The 16,828-nt window shown below is 36.7% G+C and overlaps 2 non-coding genes across 2 annotated transcripts; both read right to left on the reverse strand.

Annotated features, from left to right (window-relative positions):
- Window positions 1-6,653: 6,653 nt before the first annotated feature.
- Window positions 6,654-6,772, reverse strand: LOC132915556 (5S ribosomal RNA). The gene has a single exon (XR_009659901.1). It is a non-coding gene; the product is annotated as a 5S ribosomal RNA (ribosomal RNA).
- Window positions 6,773-13,426: 6,654 nt separating this feature from the next.
- On the reverse strand, window positions 13,427-13,545 carry LOC132915557 (5S ribosomal RNA). Its single transcript, XR_009659902.1, has one exon. It is a non-coding gene; the product is annotated as a 5S ribosomal RNA (ribosomal RNA).
- Between the last annotated feature and the right edge of the window lie 3,283 nt (window positions 13,546-16,828).

A 16,828-nucleotide genomic window follows, 5' to 3' on the forward strand; every position in this document is an offset into this window, starting at 1 on the left:
TGAAAAAAATGGTTTTGTTATTTGCTTTTGTTGGAGCGATGCTCACTTCTAAGAAAATCCTATATCTTGTTTAACAACGCATACTTCCCGAAAAAGTGGAAAAAAGCCAAAATAATAGCAATCACAAAAAAAAATAAAGACGGCTCATCACTCACAAACCTACGACCAATAAGTCTCCTCCCCAACATAAGCAAAGTATTTGAAGTAGTCATCAACAACCCCCTAACTACATTCTGCAAAAAAAAAAAACATTATACCAGAAAACCAATTTGGCTTCCGACACAAACACTCCACACTACACGCGACAAACAAACTCACGTCAGACATCTGCTGGGCACTAAACGCAAAACAACGAGTAGCCGCCTGCTTAATAGATCTCGAAAAAGCCTTCGACACAGTCTGGATCACAGGCCTCATTTATAAATTAATAAAAAAAAACTTCCCGAGATACTTAATCAAAATAGTATGGGACATGATCACAATCAGAACATTCCTAATGACCGAGGGTTCTCATACATCGAACAAAGAATTCACCATAAAAAACGGACTCCAACAAGGAACTGTAAACTCCCCGCTACTCTTCAACATATACAACAGTGACATATTAAACCTGTTCGACATGAACAAATCTACCCACAAACGCTCCATAGCCTTCGCAGACGACCTAATCATCTACGTAACAGGCCGCAAAACTAAAACAATAAACACAGACCTCCAAGAACTATTCGACAAAATCAACGATTACTACCACACATGGAAACTAAGAATCAACGCAAACAAATGCGAAAGCATACTGTTCAAACCCAAAACCAGCGAAATCGGCCCAGCAGAAAGAAAACACTGCAAAAATTTCCAATTAAAAGAAAAGGCATCCGAAGAGTCAATCATACCGCACAAAAACTGCGTAAAGTACCTAGGCATAAACATAGATGACAAACTAAATTACAAACAACACATAGAAACCCAACTCGCCAAGGCCAATAAAGCATTCTGGAGAGCAAAAAGACTATTTTATTCGAAACATCTCAAGAGCAATGTAAAAACATTATGCTACCAAGCTCTAATTAGGCCAATTATAACATACGGTTGCCCAATCTGGTACAACATACCAGCAATGCTAATGGAGAGAATTCGCGTTTTCGAAAGAAAATGCATTAGAGCTTGCCAAAATGCGTACAGATCCGAACAGAGCGGATACAAAAAATATATAAAAAACAAAAAAATTTACGACCTAGCCAACATTCACCGCATTGACTGTCACATACTAAAACTAGCAAGAAATCATTTCGCACAAGCGTCAAAAATAAAAGAAAACAGCCTAATCTTCAGCGGCTTATACCCAAACGTACTATATTACAAAAATACAATGACAACAGGCTACATCCCCCCAGAAGCGTTCCTATACCTAGACGAAAAAAATTACCTCCAAGACCAAAACAATATCCCGATAATTTTCCACATAAAAAGAAAAATAGGGATAAAGACAATACTCTACGAGGAAAACTTAAACGGACTGACTGCAGACACCAGGTGGAGGTACAACATGGCCCTCCCCCAAAAAGACACTAAAGACAAACACAGAAAAAACACAAAAAAATATTGGTGGATTCCAAAACCATAAGAAAATATAAGTGAAAACTACCAATTCGACAAAAAAACCATTCCTACCACCGTGTAACCTAGATGTAAGTACTGTAAATATGTAAATACTGTAATCATTGTAAATAATATAATTTAACACCCCCTCTCCCCTTCCCTCCCCCCCCCCCCCCCCCAAAAAAATCCCACAACGCATAAAAGTAATACACCGAGGAGTCCTGTTTTGCGGCCAAGTTTCAGGACAAAATACAACACACACAAGAATACACAAAAATCACGCTCCAATGCGACTTAAACCCAAAAAACAAAAAAATAAACGCAAAAACCGAAAATCCACGACACATATTAGACCATGGCTACGTCGTACCGACGCGTATCGGTACTTTTGCCTAAACACACTATACTCAAATTCATTGTTTATTGTGAATCTCAGAAATGTACAAAAAATCAAATATTGGCTAAATAAACTATTTAAAAAAAAAAAAAAAAAAACTCTTGTTGGCAGGATTGGAATCGTTGCCACGCATCCTGAAGCTGATATTGCAGTGTACTCACACACGTGGTGCGTGATGCGGTGGATGGCTCAGGGTCATCAATGCTCTCCCTTATGTACTTGACGGCAACTTCGAACTGTTTGTCGCGCCTTTTTCTTATGTTGTTGCTTTTTGCCATGGTCGGCATGATTAGTGACGTAATTAGAATTAAAACTTCTTACGTTCCTGATTTCTGACGTCCAAGCGTGTTGTATAATGGCGGTGGGATCACGTGGCACTGTATGTTCACTGTTAGGAGCACTTTTTACTGGCACGTGAATCCGGCTCGAAGGACCATGTATTTTCGTCCAGTCGCGGGGAGACGCGTTCGCTTTGAGACGCGTCAACGGGAGTCGTAAATTCCCGTTACGATGTACGAATCGACACCGCGAGCAGGGCGATCCCCTGATTTCAGTTACGATAATAGGGGTGGTTGTGTTGGAATAGCTGTAGTCTACAGTTATCTAGTATATATTTATTTATCACCATTAACAAAACGTGGGGCTTACAGAAATTATTTTTAGATCTTACCCGAGGGTTTAGGTGTTAGCGCGTTATAGCCCGAGAACCTGACTGACTGTCTGCTCTACTGCTCTTACTGAGGAAAACTCGGTGAGGGTGTGTTCTTCTGAACTAAGGACGCGGATTCGCTGTTTACTCTTTTGGGTAGAATAGTGAGGGTAACGATCCGCGATGCCCATTGGTTATGGCCAATGTTAATAAATACCATATGAGGAGAAAGTCTCCTGCACATTTGGCTCATGAGTGTCCTTGTTCTTGCGGAAAACCCAGCAGTTTCGCAGGGCACATCTGCTTTCTTCGCAATTAGCGAGGATGTGCAATTAACTAACGGACTTTTGGGACCTTCCATAAACTGGCGCTGTTTATGTGACTGTAACTGTATACGATATTACATAATGCTACATAACGATATACATCATTCCGTAATAGTATATAACGTTATACGTTGTTACGTAATGCTACATAACGTTATGCGTTATTACGTAATAGTATATAAGGTTATACGTTGTTACGTAATAGTATATAACGTTAGACGTTATAGGGTAATACTATATAACGTTATGCACTATTACATAATAGTAGATAACGTTACACGTTATTACCTAATAGTATGTATCGTTATACGTTATTACGTAATAGTATGTAGCGTTATACGTTATTACGTAATGCTACATAACGTTATACGTTATAAGGTAATAGTATATAACGTTATACGTTGTTACGTAATAGTATGTAACGTTATACGTTATTACGTAATAGTATATAACTTTATACGTTATAGAGTAATACTATATAACGTTATACGTTATTACGTAATAGTATATAACGTTATACGTTGTTAGGTAATGCTACATAACGTTATACGTCATTCCGTAATAGTATATAACGTTATACGTTGTTACATGATGCTACATAACTTTATACGTCATCAAGTAATATTATATAACGTTAGGCGTTATAGGGTAATACTATATAACGATATACGTTATGTGGTAATACTATATAACGTTATGCACTATTACATAATTGTATATAACTTTATACGTTATAGAGTAATACTATATAACGTTATACGTTATTACGTAATAGTATATAACGTTATACGTTGTTAGGTAATGCTACATAACGTTATACGTCATTCCGTAATAGTATATAACGTTATACGTTGTTACATGATGCTACATAACGTTATGCGTTATTACGTAATAGTATATAAGGTTATACGTTGTTACGTAATAGTATATAACGTTAGACGTTATAGGGTAATACTATATAACGTTATGCACTATTACATAATAGTAGATAACGTTACACGTTATTACCTAATAGTATGTATCGTCATACGTTATTACGTAATAGTATGTAGCGTTATACGTCTTTACGTAATGCTACATAACGTTATACGTCATTCCGTAATAGTATATAATGTTATACATTGTTACGTGATGCTACATAACGTTATACGTCATTACGTAATAGTATATTACATTATACGTTATAAGGTAATACTATATAACGTTAAACGTTTTTACGTAACAGTATGTAACGTCATACGTTATTACGTAATAGTATATAAATTTATACGTTGTTACGTAATGCTATATAACGTTATACGTTATAAGGTAATACTATATACCGTTATACATCATTACGTAATAGTGTATAACGTTATACGCTGTTGCGTAGGGCTACATAACGTTAAACGTCATTACGTAATTGTATATAACGTTATACGTTGTTACGTAATAGTATATCACGTTATACATTGTTACGTGATGCTACATAACGTTATACGTCATTACGTAATAGTATATAACGTTATACGTTATTACGTAATAGTATGTAACGCTATTCGTTATTACGTAATAGTATGTAACGTTATACACTATTACATAATAGTACATAACGTTATACGTTATTACGTAATATTATATAACGTTATACGTTATTACGTAATAGTATATAACGTTATACGTCATTACGTAATGCTACATAACGTTATACGATATTACGTTATAGTATATAACGTTATACGTTGTTACCTAATGCTACATAATGTTATACGTCATTACGTAATGCTATTATAACGTTAAACGTTTTAAAGTAATACTATATAACGTTATACGTTATAACGTAGTAGTATAGAACGTTATACCTTATAACGTAATGCTACGTAACGTTATACGTTATAATGTAGTAGTATATAACCTTATACGTTATAACGTAATACTATATAATGCTATACGTTATAGGGTAATTGTATATAACGTTATACGTCATAAGCTCATACTATATGACGTTATGCGAATCCAGGCTACCATTATTATGTATTGCGTTATATGGTACAACGTTATAATCTATTACGTTATAACGCATTTAGTTATATAGTATCACGTTATATATTGAAATCTTTCGAAAAGTGACGCAAGTATTAAAGGAGAAAAACGCTGGATATCATACATGCCAGCTCAAAACAGAAAGAAATTACAAAATAGTAATCAGAGACCTACACCAAAGAACAAACAACGCAATGCATACGGTGTCGACAATAAGGACACACAAAAAATTACTGAGTGTCCCGGCGTGTGTCAAATGTGCAAAAAGCTACCTAACAAACTGCTCATACACAGAAAATAGAAACGAAGTAAAATGCTATAATTGTAACGGAAACCACCCAGCGAGCTATAAAGGCAGCGAAATCAGAAAACAACTGCAACGTGAACTATTTCCACCACTTCGAAGCAGAACATACAGCAACTAGATATTACGGAATCAGATCCAGCACCAAAGAATACAATACCTATCGAACACTAATCATAGAAACATCAACACCTTTGGTAGTGTCACTGTGATCTTGGAATATGGAATAATCATATTTTACATACCAGTTCGCATACCATAGCCATCAAAACTACAATTAAGCAGTAACAGCAAACCCGTGTGCCGGCATCCAGCGATAACCCCTCTACAGGAGCCAAAACCTTGATACAAAAATCCTCTCAAGTCAGCACTCGACATTTCATTCCTATTTCTGTTCTGTTCATGTGACATTCTGTACCGTTACTCTGTCAGTTTTGTAATAAATTGTGAAACAACTATCAATTGTTATTAATTGTAGTACGAATCTCTCACCTTACGTGTGGAACGTGAAATAATTTCGAACCGCCGCGACAGTACCACTTGAAGTAAAAAGATATTGTTTGGTCTGAAGGACCTTAACTATGAAAATGCCAAGATTCATGGAGGGTCCTTAAGATTATTGAGGGTACGCAATAAGGGTGTGTAGATATCTGGCAGGAATCTTGCTCGCGGCGTGGTGTGAGCTTTGTTAGAGAGTCGCCGGACATAACAAGCAGATGTACTTACGAAGGCGTTACCGAAACCAAGATTTCAATATTTATGACAAAAATTAGGTCTGAAAAATAAGAATAATATTAAAAAGTAATTGTTTGTAAAGATTTCGAGTTTTAGGAAGGGTGTTGAAGTAATACTCACTTCTAGGAAAACTACATCTTCTTTAGCGTTTAGTTTTCTTATTCCGCGAAGCTATTGAGTATTGCTTAGCTCTAAATCAATTCGAAGGGCCTTTCAGTCTCATAGCCTTTTCTAGGAACATGCTACGTACTGATGGTGCAGCGGGGTATAAACATGCCGGTTCTTCGTAATTATATAAATATCCATAGGCCCATTGCTTCGAAGCTCCATAGTAAAATAACGCTGCGGATCTGGATTACCGTACACTGTACTTGTACTTATACTTACTTGAATATATTTCCATTATACATTCATCCGCGCATTTTCACTCTCTATTTCGAGATAAACCTCAACAGCTTTTGATGTACAAAAAAAAAAGAATATTTAGAAAAATATAAATGTGTGTAAAAATACAAATGATATAATGTATGGTAATACCAAAACATTAATTTTTTCGATGCTTAAATTATAGATTATTGAAAGTAGATCGTTAAGGAAAGTAAAAAAGATTGGAAAAATAAAGAAAACCAACACCACACGGAGTTCCCAAGCGGTCACCCATCTAAGTACTACCCGTGCCCAGCGTTGCTTAACTTTCGTGATCGGACGGGAACGAGTGCACTCAACGCGGTTTGGACGTTGGCTGAAAAAAATGGTTTTGTTATTTGCTTTTGTTGGAGCGATGCTCACTTCTAAGAAAATCCTATATCTTGTTTAACAACGCATACTTCCCGAAAAAGTGGAAAAAAGCCAAAATAATAGCAATCACAAAAAAAAATAAAGACGGCTCATCACTCACAAACCTACGACCAATAAGTCTCCTCCCCAACATAAGCAAAGTATTTGAAGTAGTCATCAACAACCCCCTAACTACATTCTGCAAAAAAAAAAAACATTATACCAGAAAACCAATTTGGCTTCCGACACAAACACTCCACACTACACGCGACAAACAAACTCACGTCAGACATCTGCTGGGCACTAAACGCAAAACAACGAGTAGCCGCCTGCTTAATAGATCTCGAAAAAGCCTTCGACACAGTCTGGATCACAGGCCTCATTTATAAATTAATAAAAAAAAACTTCCCGAGATACTTAATCAAAATAGTATGGGACATGATCACAATCAGAACATTCCTAATGACCGAGGGTTCTCATACATCGAACAAAGAATTCACCATAAAAAACGGACTCCAACAAGGAACTGTAAACTCCCCGCTACTCTTCAACATATACAACAGTGACATATTAAACCTGTTCGACATGAACAAATCTACCCACAAACGCTCCATAGCCTTCGCAGACGACCTAATCATCTACGTAACAGGCCGCAAAACTAAAACAATAAACACAGACCTCCAAGAACTATTCGACAAAATCAACGATTACTACCACACATGGAAACTAAGAATCAACGCAAACAAATGCGAAAGCATACTGTTCAAACCCAAAACCAGCGAAATCGGCCCAGCAGAAAGAAAACACTGCAAAAATTTCCAATTAAAAGAAAAGGCATCCGAAGAGTCAATCATACCGCACAAAAACTGCGTAAAGTACCTAGGCATAAACATAGATGACAAACTAAATTACAAACAACACATAGAAACCCAACTCGCCAAGGCCAATAAAGCATTCTGGAGAGCAAAAAGACTATTTTATTCGAAACATCTCAAGAGCAATGTAAAAACATTATGCTACCAAGCTCTAATTAGGCCAATTATAACATACGGTTGCCCAATCTGGTACAACATACCAGCAATGCTAATGGAGAGAATTCGCGTTTTCGAAAGAAAATGCATTAGAGCTTGCCAAAATGCGTACAGATCCGAACAGAGCGGATACAAAAAATATATAAAAAACAAAAAAATTTACGACCTAGCCAACATTCACCGCATTGACTGTCACATACTAAAACTAGCAAGAAATCATTTCGCACAAGCGTCAAAAATAAAAGAAAACAGCCTAATCTTCAGCGGCTTATACCCAAACGTACTATATTACAAAAATACAATGACAACAGGCTACATCCCCCCAGAAGCGTTCCTATACCTAGACGAAAAAAATTACCTCCAAGACCAAAACAATATCCCGATAATTTTCCACATAAAAAGAAAAATAGGGATAAAGACAATACTCTACGAGGAAAACTTAAACGGACTGACTGCAGACACCAGGTGGAGGTACAACATGGCCCTCCCCCAAAAAGACACTAAAGACAAACACAGAAAAAACACAAAAAAATATTGGTGGATTCCAAAACCATAAGAAAATATAAGTGAAAACTACCAATTCGACAAAAAAACCATTCCTACCACCGTGTAACCTAGATGTAAGTACTGTAAATATGTAAATACTGTAATCATTGTAAATAATATAATTTAACACCCCCTCTCCCCTTCCCTCTCATCCCCCCCCCCCCCAAAAAAATCCCACAACGCATAAAAGTAATACACCGAGGAGTCCTGTTTTGCGGCCAAGTTTCAGGACAAAATACAACACACACAAGAATACACAAAAATCACGCTCCAATGCGACTTAAACCCAAAAAACAAAAAAATAAACGCAAAAACCGAAAATCCACGACACATATTAGACCATGGCTACGTCGTACCGACGCGTATCGGTACTTTTGCCTAAACACACTATACTCAAATTCATTGTTTATTGTGAATCTCAGAAATGTACAAAAAATCAAATATTGGCTAAAAAAACTATTTAAAAAAAAAAAAAAAAAAACTCTTGTTGGCAGGATTGGAATCGTTGCCACGCATCCTGAAGCTGATATTGCAGTGTACTCACACACGTGGTGCGTGATGCGGTGGATGGCTCAGGGTCATCAATGCTCTCCCTTATGTACTTGACGGCAACTTCGAACTGTTTGTCGCGCCTTTTTCTTATGTTGTTGCTTTTTGCCATGGTCGGCATGATTAGTGACGTAATTAGAATTAAAACTTCTTACGTTCCTGATTTCTGACGTCCAAGCGTGTTGTATAATGGCGGTGGGATCACGTGGCACTGTATGTTCACTGTTAGGAGCACTTTTTACTGGCACGTGAATCCGGCTCGAAGGACCATGTATTTTCGTCCAGTCGCGGGGAGACGCGTTCGCTTTGAGACGCGTCAACGGGAGTCGTAAATTCCCGTTACGATGTACGAATCGACACCGCGAGCAGGGCGATCCCCTGATTTCAGTTACGATAATAGGGGTGGTTGTGTTGGAATAGCTGTAGTCTACAGTTATCTAGTATATATTTATTTATCACCATTAACAAAACGTGGGGCTTACAGAAATTATTTTTAGATCTTACCCGAGGGTTTAGGTGTTAGCGCGTTATAGCCCGAGAACCTGACTGACTGTCTGCTCTACTGCTCTTACTGAGGAAAACTCGGTGAGGGTGTGTTCTTCTGAACTAAGGACGCGGATTCGCTGTTTACTCTTTTGGGTAGAATAGTGAGGGTAACGATCCGCGATGCCCATTGGTTATGGCCAATGTTAATAAATACCATATGAGGAGAAAGTCTCCTGCACATTTGGCTCATGAGTGTCCTTGTTCTTGCGGAAAACCCAGCAGTTTCGCAGGGCACATCTGCTTTCTTGGCAATTAGCGAGGATGTGCAATTAACTAACGGACTTTTGGGACCTTCCATAAACTGGCGCTGTTTATGTGACTGTAACTGTATACGATATTACATAATGCTACATAACGATATACATCATTCCGTAATAGTATATAACGTTATACGTTGTTACGTAATGCTACATAACGTTATGCGTTATTACGTAATAGTATATAAGGTTATACGTTGTTACGTAATAGTATATAACGTTAGACGTTATAGGGTAATACTATATAACGTTATGCACTATTACATAATAGTAGATAACGTTACACGTTATTACCTAATAGTATGTATCGTTATACGTTATTACGTAATAGTATGTAGCGTTATACGTTATTACGTAATGCTACATAACGTTATACGTTATAAGGTAATAGTATATAACGTTATACGTTGTTACGTAATAGTATGTAACGTTATACGTTATTACGTAATAGTATATAACTTTATACGTTATAGAGTAATACTATATAACGTTATACGTTATTACGTAATAGTATATAACGTTATACGTTGTTAGGTAATGCTACATAACGTTATACGTCATTCCGTAATAGTATATAACGTTATACGTTGTTACATGATGCTACATAACTTTATACGTCATCAAGTAATATTATATAACGTTAGGCGTTATAGGGTAATACTATATAACGATATACGTTATGTGGTAATACTATATAACGTTATGCACTATTACATAATTGTATATAACTTTATACGTTATAGAGTAATACTATATAACGTTATACGTTATTACGTAATAGTATATAACGTTATACGTTGTTAGGTAATGCTACATAACGTTATACGTCATTCCGTAATAGTATATAACGTTATACGTTGTTACATGATGCTACATAACGTTATGCGTTATTACGTAATAGTATATAAGGTTATACGTTGTTACGTAATAGTATATAACGTTAGACGTTATAGGGTAATACTATATAACGTTATGCACTATTACATAATAGTAGATAACGTTACACGTTATTACCTAATAGTATGTATCGTCATACGTTATTACGTAATAGTATGTAGCGTTATACGTCTTTACGTAATGCTACATAACGTTATACGTCATTCCGTAATAGTATATAATGTTATACATTGTTACGTGATGCTACATAACGTTATACGTCATTACGTAATAGTATATTACATTATACGTTATAAGGTAATACTATATAACGTTAAACGTTTTTACGTAACAGTATGTAACGTCATACGTTATTACGTAATAGTATATAAATTTATACGTTGTTACGTAATGCTATATAACGTTATACGTTATAAGGTAATACTATATACCGTTATACATCATTACGTAATAGTGTATAACGTTATACGCTGTTGCGTAGGGCTACATAACGTTAAACGTCATTACGTAATTGTATATAACGTTATACGTTGTTACGTAATAGTATATCACGTTATACATTGTTACGTGATGCTACATAACGTTATACGTCATTACGTAATAGTATATAACGTTATACGTTATTACGTAATAGTATGTAACGCTATTCGTTATTACGTAATAGTATGTAACGTTATACACTATTACATAATAGTACATAACGTTATACGTTATTACGTAATATTATATAACGTTATACGTTATTACGTAATAGTATATAACGTTATACGTCATTACGTAATGCTACATAACGTTATACGATATTACGTTATAGTATATAACGTTATACGTTGTTACCTAATGCTACATAATGTTATACGTCATTACGTAATGCTATTATAACGTTAAACGTTTTAAAGTAATACTATATAACGTTATACGTTATAACGTAGTAGTATAGAACGTTATACCTTATAACGTAATGCTACGTAACGTTATACGTTATAATGTAGTAGTATATAACCTTATACGTTATAACGTAATACTATATAATGCTATACGTTATAGGGTAATTGTATATAACGTTATACGTCATAAGCTCATACTATATGACGTTATGCGAATCCAGGCTACCATTATTATGTATTGCGTTATATGGTACAACGTTATAATCTATTACGTTATAACGCATTTAGTTATATAGTATCACGTTATATATTGAAATCTTTCGAAAAGTGACGCAAGTATTAAAGGAGAAAAACGCTGGATATCATACATGCCAGCTCAAAACAGAAAGAAATTACAAAATAGTAATCAGAGACCTACACCAAAGAACAAACAACGCAATGCATACGGTGTCGACAATAAGGACACACAAAAAATTACTGAGTGTCCCGGCGTGTGTCAAATGTGCAAAAAGCTACCTAACAAACTGCTCATACACAGAAAATAGAAACGAAGTAAAATGCTATAATTGTAACGGAAACCACCCAGCGAGCTATAAAGGCAGCGAAATCAGAAAACAACTGCAACGTGAACTATTTCCACCACTTCGAAGCAGAACATACAGCAACTAGATATTACGGAATCAGATCCAGCACCAAAGAATACAATACCTATCGAACACTAATCATAGAAACATCAACACCTTTGGTAGTGTCACTGTGATCTTGGAATATGGAATAATCATATTTTACATACCAGTTCGCATACCATAGCCATCAAAACTACAATTAAGCAGTAACAGCAAACCCGTGTGCCGGCATCCAGCGATAACCCCTCTACAGGAGCCAAAACCTTGATACAAAAATCCTCTCAAGTCAGCACTCGACATTTCATTCCTATTTCTGTTCTGTTCATGTGACATTCTGTACCGTTACTCTGTCAGTTTTGTAATAAATTGTGAAACAACTATCAATTGTTATTAATTGTAGTACGAATCTCTCACCTTACGTGTGGAACGTGAAATAATTTCGAACCGCCGCGACAGTACCACTTGAAGTAAAAAGATATTGTTTGGTCTGAAGGACCTTAACTATGAAAATGCCAAGATTCATGGAGGGTCCTTAAGATTATTGAGGGTACGCAATAAGGGTGTGTAGATATCTGGCAGGAATCTTGCTCGCGGCGTGGTGTGAGCTTTGTTAGAGAGTCGCCGGACATAACAAGCAGATGTACTTACGAAGGCGTTACCGACACCAAGATTTCAATATTTATGACAAAAATTAGGTCTGAAAAATAAGAATAATATTAAAAAGTAATTGTTTGTAAAGATTTCGAGTTTTAGGAAGGGTGTTGAAGTAATACTCACTTCTAGGAAAACTACATCTTCTTTAGCGTTTAGTTTTCTTATTCCGCGAAGCTATTGAGTATTGCTTAGCTCTAAATCAATTCGAAGGGCCTTTCAGTCTCATAGCCTTTTCTAGGAACATGCTACGTACTGATGGTGCAGCGGGGTATAAACATGCCGGTTCTTCGTAATTATATAAATATCCATAGGCCCATTGCTTCGAAGCTCCATAGTAAAATAACGCTGCGGATCTGGATTACCGTACACTGTACTTGTACTTATACTTACTTGAATATATTTCCATTATACATTCATCCGCGCATTTTCACTCTCTATTTCGAGATAAACCTCAACAGCTTTTGATGTACAAAAAAAAAAGAATATTTAGAAAAATATAAATGTGTGTAAAAATACAAATGATATAATGTATGGTAATACCAAAACATTAATTTTTTCGATGCTTAAATTATAGATTATTGAAAGTAGATCGTTAAGGAAAGTAAAAAAGATTGGAAAAATAAAGAAAACCAACACCACACGGAGTTCCCAAGCGGTCACCCATCTAAGTACTACCCGTGCCCAGCGTTGCTTAACTTTCGTGATCGGACGGGAACGAGTGCACTCAACGCGGTTTGGACGTTGGCTGAAAAAAATGGTTTTGTTATTTGCTTTTGTTGGAGCGATGCTCACTTCTAAGAAAATCCTATATCTTGTTTAACAACGCATACTTCCCGAAAAAGTGGAAAAAAGCCAAAATAATAGCAATCACAAAAAAAAATAAAGACGGCTCATCACTCACAAACCTACGACCAATAAGTCTCCTCCCCAACATAAGCAAAGTATTTGAAGTAGTCATCAACAACCCCCTAACTACATTCTGCAAAAAAAAAAAACATTATACCAGAAAACCAATTTGGCTTCCGACACAAACACTCCACACTACACGCGACAAACAAACTCACGTCAGACATCTGCTGGGCACTAAACGCAAAACAACGAGTAGCCGCCTGCTTAATAGATCTCGAAAAAGCCTTCGACACAGTCTGGATCACAGGCCTCATTTATAAATTAATAAAAAAAAACTTCCCGAGATACTTAATCAAAATAGTATGGGACATGATCACAATCAGAACATTCCTAATGACCGAGGGTTCTCATACATCGAACAAAGAATTCACCATAAAAAACGGACTCCAACAAGGAACTGTAAACTCCCCGCTACTCTTCAACATATACAACAGTGACATATTAAACCTGTTCGACATGAACAAATCTACCCACAAACGCTCCATAGCCTTCGCAGACGACCTAATCATCTACGTAACAGGCCGCAAAACTAAAACAATAAACACAGACCTCCAAGAACTATTCGACAAAATCAACGATTACTACCACACATGGAAACTAAGAATCAACGCAAACAAATGCGAAAGCATACTGTTCAAACCCAAAACCAGCGAAATCGGCCCAGCAGAAAGAAAACACTGCAAAAATTTCCAATTAAAAGAAAAGGCATCCGAAGAGTCAATCATACCGCACAAAAACTGCGTAAAGTACCTAGGCATAAACATAGATGACAAACTAAATTACAAACAACACATAGAAACCCAACTCGCCAAGGCCAATAAAGCATTCTGGAGAGCAAAAAGACTATTTTATTCGAAACATCTCAAGAGCAATGTAAAAACATTATGCTACCAAGCTCTAATTAGGCCAATTATAACATACGGTTGCCCAATCTGGTACAACATACCAGCAATGCTAATGGAGAGAATTCGCGTTTTCGAAAGAAAATGCATTAGAGCTTGCCAAAATGCGTACAGATCCGAACAGAGCGGATACAAAAAATATATAAAAAACAAAAAAATTTACGACCTAGCCAACATTCACCGCATTGACTGTCACATACTAAAACTAGCAAGAAATCATTTCGCACAAGCGTCAAAAATAAAAGAAAACAGCCTAATCTTCAGCGGCTTATACCCAAACGTACTATATTACAAAAATACAATGACAACAGGCTACATCCCCCCAGAAGCGTTCCTATACCTAGACGAAAAAAATTACCTCCAAGACCAAAACAATATCCCGATAATTTTCCACATAAAAAGAAAAATAGGGATAAAGACAATACTCTACGAGGAAAACTTAAACGGACTGACTGCAGACACCAGGTGGAGGTACAACATGGCCCTCCCCCAAAAAGACACTAAAGACAAACACAGAAAAAACACAAAAAAATATTGGTGGATTCCAAAACCATAAGAAAATATAAGTGAAAACTACCAATTCGACAAAAAAACCATTCCTACCACCGTGTAACCTAGATGTAAGTACTGTAAATATGTAAATACTGTAATCATTGTAAATAATATAATTTAACACCCCCTCTCCCCTTCCCTCTCATCCCCCCCCCAAAAAAATCCCACAACGCATAAAAGTAATACACCGAGGAGTCCTGTTTTGCGGCCAAGTTTCAGGACAAAATACAACACACACAAGAATACACAAAAATCACGCTCCAATGCGACTTAAACCCAAAAAACAAAAAAATAAACGCAAAAACCGAAAATCCACGACACATATTAGACCATGGCTACGTCGTACCGACGCGTATCGGTACTTTTGCCTAAACACACTATACTCAAATTCATTGTTTATTGTGAATCTCAGAAATGTACAAAAAATCAAATATTGGCTAAATAAACTATTTAAAAAAAAAAAAAAAAAAACTCTTGTTGGCAGGATTGGAATCGTTGCCACGCATCCTGAAGCTGATATTGCAGTGTACTCACACACGTGGTGCGTGATGCGGTGGATGGCTCAGGGTCATCAATGCTCTCCCTTATGTACTTGACGGCAACTTCGAACTGTTTGTCGCGCCTTTTTCTTATGTTGTTGCTTTTTGCCATGGTCGGCATGATTAGTGACGTAATTAGAATTAAAACTTCTTACGTTCCTGATTTCTGACGTCCAAGCGTGTTGTATAATGGCGGTGGGATCACGTGGCACTGTATGTTCACTGTTAGGAGCACTTTTTACTGGCACGTGAATCCGGCTCGAAGGACCATGTATTTTCGTCCAGTCGCGGGGAGACGCGTTCGCTTTGAGACGCGTCAACGGGAGTCGTAAATTCCCGTTACGATGTACGAATCGACACCGCGAGCAGGGCGATCCCCTGATTTCAGTTACGATAATAGGGGTGGTTGTGTTGGAATAGCTGTAGTCTACAGTTATCTAGTATATATTTATTTATCACCATTAACAAAACGTGGGGCTTACAGAAATTATTTTTAGATCTTACCCGAGGGTTTAGGTATTAGCGCGTTATAGCCCGAGAACCTGACTGACTGTCTGCTCTACTGCTCTTACTGAGGAAAACTCGGTGAGGGTGTGTTCTTCTGAACTAAGGACGCGGATTCGCTGTTTACTCTTTTGGGTAGAATAGTGAGGGTAACGATCCGCGATGCCCATTGGTTATGGCCAATGTTAATAAATACCATATGAGGAGAAAGTCTCCTGCACATTTGGCTCATGAGTGTCCTTGTTCTTGCGGAAAACCCAGCAGTTTCGCAGGGCACATCTGCTTTCTTCGCAATTAGCGAGGATGTGCAATTAACTAACGGACTTTTGGGACCTTCCATAAACTGGCGCTGTTTATGTGACTGTAACTGTATACGATATTACATAATGCTACATAACGATATACATCATTCCGTAATAGTATATAACGTTATACGTTGTTACGTAATGCTACATAACGTTATGCGTTATTACGTAATAGTATATAAGGTTATACGTTGTTACGTAATAGTATATAACGTTAGACGTTATAGGGTAATACTATATAACGTTATGCACTATTACATAATAGTAGATAACGTTACACGTTATTACCTAATAGTATGTATCGTCATACGTTATTAC

The sequence above is a fragment of the Bombus pascuorum genome, chromosome 17 (assembly GCF_905332965.1).
Source record: "Bombus pascuorum chromosome 17, iyBomPasc1.1, whole genome shotgun sequence".
NCBI lineage: Eukaryota > Metazoa > Arthropoda > Insecta > Hymenoptera > Apidae > Bombus > Bombus pascuorum.